This window comes from Bubalus kerabau, chromosome 2, assembly GCF_029407905.1.
Source record: "Bubalus kerabau isolate K-KA32 ecotype Philippines breed swamp buffalo chromosome 2, PCC_UOA_SB_1v2, whole genome shotgun sequence".
NCBI lineage: Eukaryota > Metazoa > Chordata > Mammalia > Artiodactyla > Bovidae > Bubalus > Bubalus kerabau.
In genome coordinates, this window is record NC_073625.1 from 6,619,637 (window position 1) to 6,626,565 (window position 6,929).

A 6,929-nucleotide genomic window follows, 5' to 3' on the forward strand; every position below is an offset into this window, starting at 1 on the left:
CCAAGCTCCTCTGCTCATGGGATTTTCCAGGCAAGAGTCTTCCCAACCCAGGGATCAAACCTGTGTCACAGGTGAAATCTTTACTGCTGAGCCGCTGGGGAAGCCACACACACACACAGATATACACATATATACACATACACACAGTGGAATATTACTCAGCTGTAAAAATTACTGAAATTCTGCCATTTTGGCCACATAGATAGACTTAGAGAATATTATGCTTAGTGAAATAAGTCAGAGGGAAACAAATATAGCAGTCAGAGAATTATCATTAGAGATTCTTAGACATGAGGAGAGGTCAGGCGTGCTCTAGGAATCTCAAACACAAGTATCAATTCAGATATTTTACTATCCACCTCACTTATCTGTGGAATCTAAAAATAAAACGAGTGAATGTAGGTAGCAAAACAGCAGTGGACTCACAGATACAGAAAACAAACTAGTGGTTATCAAAAGGAGAGGGAAACAGAGGGGGAGATTAGGGGTACGGAATTAAGAGACACAAACTACTATGTATAAAATAGATAAGCAATAAAGATACAATATACAGCACAGGGAATTGTAGCTATTATAATAACTTTTAATGAAGTATAATCTGTAAAAATCACTGTAATATACCTAAAAGTAATATAATATTGCAAATCAGCTATATTTTAATTTTAAAAAATTACTACAAATTCCCGGTGAGGTGGTTGTTTAATCCATCTTTCCTTTTGCAATCTGGCCAAGCCAAGTAGGCCACGTCCACTTAAAAGTAGTGATTAGACCTGCTCATCACCTCAAAATGAAAAACCAGAGTGAAAGACTCCAGGGTGTAATCAAAACACTCCCTTCATGCATACAAGGCGATGGTCATTAGGAACACTGGATTTCCTAGTATTGGAAAGATTCATGAAAAAATAAAAACTCTGAAACTTTAGAATCTTGACTGACTTAGGGAAATGTGTTCATTTTTTTTTTAAACTAAGTTCTAGATCCATAAGATGTATCTGAATTTTGCAAAGAGTGGGACTCTATCAGTTCTTCTTTGTGACACTGTGCTGAGCAGACATTAAGTAGTAGAGATCTAAATGACTGTTTTGTCTCACCTAAACTGGAGAACTTTGACTAAGTCACCGTGTATCAGAAGGAAACAGTCTCAAAGACAGGATGTGGGAGGAGCAGGGAAGAGGAAAACACTGTCACAGATTCCAGATTCCAGACCGTTCCCTAACAGGCCTTGTCTGCTAAGGATCCAGAATGATAGGTGGGGCACTTAATAGAAAAAACAAAAACTTAATATACAACAAAATGAAAGTAAAGGTCACAGTCAAGCTCATTCAAAATAAAGCCTTTAGTGTACTTTGATCTCCGGATTTAAAAAGTAAAAATCTGCTAGTTACAAAGGTCTGTTTTTCATGCTTTTGCCATGACATTAGAAAGTCCATTGTCCCAGACTGACATTCATTTTCATTACCCAAATGTAGGGAGTCTTAGCATAGACAACAGTGAAGAGAATTATCGTTAAGAGATTCTTAGCCATTAGGAGACATCATGCGTGCTCCAAGAATCTCAAGCACAAGTTTCAATTCAGATAATTTTTATAGACAATATTTTAGATTTGTTTTTATCCAATGTAAAAATAAGGTCGACAAACGCTGAATGTTTTCAGCTACCAACTATGCCATAGGGCCATACTTAAAGAGGAAAAGAAATAATGAGGGGAAATGTTGCTTTTGACTTAATTTTGACAAAAAAAAAAAAGAAGAAGCAATGCAGTCACTATATGGAGAAACTGAAGAGAAGGGGGCGCTCTTGTTTCTTAATCTCATGTTGAATTAATTGTACTTAGTTCATGACTTTCGTCTTTGGTCTGGACGTGGGAGCAAGATGGCAGAGCAGGAGGACGCGAAGCTCACCTGCCCTCATCAAAACTACAATGACATGTAGAATGACTCCCATGGAAACTGGCCTGAAGACTCATAAAATGACTCTTCTGAAATCACAGCTGTAAAGAAAAACCCACACAGAGTCTGGTAGGAAGAGAGGAGACGCGATCTGGTTGGGACTCACACACCTAGTGCGTGACCCAGACAAGCAAGGGTATCGTGGGCTCAGGGCGTCTCCCTGAGGATTAAGGGATCTGAACCACATATTAGGCAACCCAGCCTTGGAGCCAGACATCCAGTAAACAAGCCCATCAACGCGGTGTGAAAACCAGGGGGGTTTACTGGAGGGCTGTAAGCAACTGAGACCCGCCTGCTGCAAGTCACAGCGTGAAGGCGGCCGACTGCAAACGGCCTGGTGCTCCGGCCAGCTGGCCAGGCCCACCCCAGCACCGGGCTTCTGCTCCAGACCCTCTTATGCTGGTGCTGCTCCAGGCTAAGGCAGAGTCTATGTTGCCAACACCACCTCCATGCACGCTTAGACAGAATGGAATCTGACCAGGGAGGAGGCAGCCATGGCCAGTGCAGGCTTCCACATGCACACACGGGAGCGAGCAAAACCAGCTTAGCAGTGCGGCTCCAAAACCTTCAGACCTGACCAAGCCTCTGACCAAGGTGCTCACGCATCGGCACAAACGTGCAGCCCCAGGCCCCTTTGGGGCCCCGCCATGGTATCATGTGCGCACGTGTGCTCAGGTGTGTCTGATGCTTTGCGACCCTGTGGACAGTAGCCCACCAGGCTTCTCTGTCCGTGGGCTTCTCCGGGCAGGAAGTCTGGAGCAGGGTGCCATTTCCTATTCCAAAGGATCCTCTGACAACCCAAGGTCTGAACTGTGTCTTCTGCCTCGGCAGGTGTATTCTTTACCACCGAGCCATCACGGAAGCCCCACAGTTATTCTTTATTAATCTATAATGCTATCCTTTGGAACATCTTTCTCTCTTGGGCAAGATTCCTGAAAACCAGGATACTCGTGTGCTCACTTTCTTTGATCATTGTAACAAATTACTGCGAGCTTGGTACCTTCAAATGACACACGCCTTTGCCCTTACAGTATGGAGGCTGGCAGTCTGGTATCAGTTTCACAGGCCCACACTCACTCCAGAGTCTCTGGGGAAGAATGGCTTCCTTGCCTTTTCTGATTTCTTACAGATTCCAGTCTTTGTGTTCTGCAGCTCATGGTCCCTTCAGAGCCGTGTTGCATGCGTGGTCAATTTGCCCCCTTCTAATTAAATATGCCTCTACCTTCCTTTTAGAAGGACACACCCAATTGTATTCAGGGCCAATATTCCAGTATGACCTCCCCATTGCAAGACCCTTAACTTGATCCCGTCTGCAAAGACTCTTTTACTATATAAAGTAACATGTACAGGCTCCAGAGATCCGCAACTAACCATCCAGCCACTGCATCCTGAGCCCTGTGCTGGCGCCGCCAGTCGCCCACAGCACTCGAGAGTGTCTGGAAGCACTACAGGGAGCAGCTACACGTGGCAATACGCCTCCCTCTGAATTCCATGCCTGGGTGCAATGGCGGTCCCCTCAGATGAGACTGTATATGTCCTAAGAAAGGAAATTAGGTAGGAAGCTTGAATCCCACGCACTCATTTTGAGGTGGGAGAGTGAGCTTGAGAGATGGAGAGACTGGGAAACAAGAAGAAACTCATTCTCTATGTCTAGCAGACAAAACTGCACCCCAACTTTCTACACCCAGGCCCGGTGTATCTGTGCCCACTGTCATCTCACATATGCTTAAAAGATTTCATTAACTTCTTTTTTTTTTTTTCTGCACTATGTGATTTGCAAGATCTCAGTCCCCCCACCAGGGATTGAACCCCGGCCACACCAGTGAAAGCCTGAAGTCCTAACCACTAGGCCACCAGAGAACTCCTGAGATTCAATGAAAGAAAAAAGCGAAAGCGTTAGTCGCTCAGTCATGTCCGATTCTTTGCAACCCCATGGACAATGGCCCACCAGGCTCCTCTGTCCATGGAATTCTCCAGGCAAGAATACTGGAGTGGGTTGCCACGCCCTCCTCCAGGGGATCGTCTCAGCCCAGGGATCAAACCCAGGTCGCCTGCATTGCAGGCAGATTCTTTACTGTCTGAGCCACCAGGAAAGACCCTGAGATTCACTAACTTTAACAGAAAGATGTTTATACTTCTACATTTCATCCCATTTGACTTTTCCTTATGAAACTAGTGATTTTCTGGGACGAAGAAGGCCCTTGACCAGCATTAGCACACAGTGCCTCTAAACTAGGCTCAGTCTCTCTTTCATGTCATGGTGCCCTTAAAGCTGCCCAGCCCAGTTCTGCCCACATTCACCAAGGGGCATGATGAGAGTGCAGCGTGGACTCGGAGCAGTAGAAAAAAATCGTTCCGGCCTGTAAACGACTCAGACTGAAAATGATTTTGATTTAGGAACCCTGACATCCGTCTATAAAAGTCTGCTTTCTGTTGAAATGTTTTTGTAGCAGGGAGGACTGGAGAATCACCAGAACTGGAATTTCTTCCCAGTGTTCCCATTCCTAGATACAGCAGACCCCAATATCTTGAGTTTATATTCAAAATTTTAAATGAATAATCAGAGAGCATTAATCAAAAAAGTCACTTTCACATCTCAATAAGTTGCCTTCCAAAAATTATGAATGATGTATGTTTATGTTTTATATAAATATAAGCCTGAATTTTCAGACATATGAGAGTCAAAGGAGCCAGGAAACCTGGGTTCCAGGCTGATTCTAGTCTGGTTCTAGGACTGCTGCTAAGTCGCTTCAGTCATGTCCGACTCTATGGGACCCCATAGACGGTGGCCCACTAGGCTCCTCTGTCCCTGGGATTCTCCAGGCAAGAACACTGGAGTGGGTTGCCATTTCCTTCTCCAATGCATGAAAGTGAAAAGTTAAAGTGAAGTCACTCAGTCATGCCCAACTCTTAGCGACCCCATGGACTGCAGCCTACCAGGCTCCTCCGTCCATGGGATTTTCCAGGCAAGAGTACTGGAGTGGGGTGCCGTTGCCTTCTCCGGGTTCTAGGACTAGCCTTCATCATTTGACAAACATATTGTCCCCATCAGGACCTCACTTTCTGTGGCTGAAAAGTGAGTTGTACACACTGAGTTCGATAACTTTCTCTCATTGCCCAGTATTATGTGATTTTACCCACAAATCAAAAGGCAATAGATTAAGGACAATTACTTAAGAGCCTAAATACCTTTTAGCTGGGTTTATCACGTAAAAGGTATCTATCACTCAGCTACATCTACACAGACACTGGATTCATACCTTTTATTTATATTAGTCAAGTTGAGGAAAATAATCCTCTTGTGTCTCTGCAGCCATAGCCAAAGCAAATTACAAGCCCTTTTATAGTGACAGCTTCTATAAATCTTTGCTACCTACCTTTTAAAAAATACATGTTTAAGACAAGGCAACACATCTATTAAAATAAAGGCAATGTTGTTTTGATAAAAGGAATTTCACCTCATTAGAAGTTTGGAGAAGGAAATGGCAACCCACTCCAGTGTTCTTGCCTGGAGAATCCCAGGGACGGGGGAGCCTCGTGGGCTGACATCTATGGGGTCACACAGAGTCGGACACGACTGAAGTGACTTAGCAGCAGAAGTTTAAAAGTTACCTTGAAGACCTTGGTGAAGACGTACACATAATATATTCAGCCTTGAAAAAAATATGTTACAGGATTTCATCAAAAAAGGCTATTTAAACATTTAAATTATTATAGGGCTTGCAAATTTTGTCAAGGATAAGTAAATTGTTCAAATCAGAGGTTGGAAACTACAGGTCAAATCTGCCTGCAGATGTTTTAGTTTGCCTCAGACAGAATCCTAAAAGTTCCAAAAATTATTTAAAAGACTGAATTTGGGTTGGTCTTGAAAAATGAGAAGGGGCCAGGTTGGCCTCGGTTCTGCAGCCCCCAAGGCCCGCCCACCCCCATCATCCCACCTCGGGCACTTCTCTCCTTCACATACTTCCTGCCGCTGTAGGAATTCAGCGCACTCCCCATGTCTTGAACAAATGAACAAGGCACAAAGAATAAATACTTAATATTTATGAACATGATCTGGAGGCGAGAACACAGGAATTTCTCCCCTCTCATTATTTATGGCTAGCTCTTTTACGTTAGAGAAGTGACAAGTAGACAGGGACAAAGGCGGCAAGACCTCTCCAGATTGCTTTGATTATCTGGGGTCTTTTGTGTTTCCAAACAAGTTTTAGGATGGTTTTTCCTCTATTTCTTTGGAAAATGCCATTGCAATCTTGATAAGAACGGCACTGAAGCTGTATATTGCCTTGGGAACCTTCTTTTAATTTGCTTATGGCTGCATTCATTCTGCATTTGCTGCACGTGGGTCTTCCCTAGTTGCAGTGAGTTTCTCTAGAAACACACTCTCTGGGTTCGGTGTGCGGGCTGCTCACCGCAGTGGCTTCTCTTGTTCTGCAGGGCCAGCTCTGGGCACATGGGCATCAGGAGTTGTGGCATCTGGGCTGAGTTGCTCAAGGGCATGTGGTATTCTCCTGGACCAGGGGTTAAACCCCTGTCCCGTTCATCAGCAGGCAGATTCTTAACCACTGAGCCACCAGGGAAGGGCCAAGATTATCTTTTTTTTTTTCTAAAGACTAGTAATTCCTTGCATTTAATCTAGGAATTCATCCAAGAGGCCTAAACGAAGAGTTACCTAAAACTGGAGAATTAAGAACAGCTCAAAAAGCTTTGAAATGAAAAGGATATGACTGTCAAGATATTACCTTCAAAAGGAAACACATTAAGAATGGCTTCAGTTACATTGATGTGAGCATTTGACTGCATATCTAGCTTAATAATTGACAAAGTTTCAAGTATGAATGACAATTTTCTCATCCACAAGTAATCCTCAAGAAGGTGAAAAACAATGGCTCTCATGTCTGCTCATAACATTCCTGAAAAAGCATGGATCTTCACAAAAGTTAGAAGACGAAGGTCTCTCCGAGAAATGTTGCCTCCAAG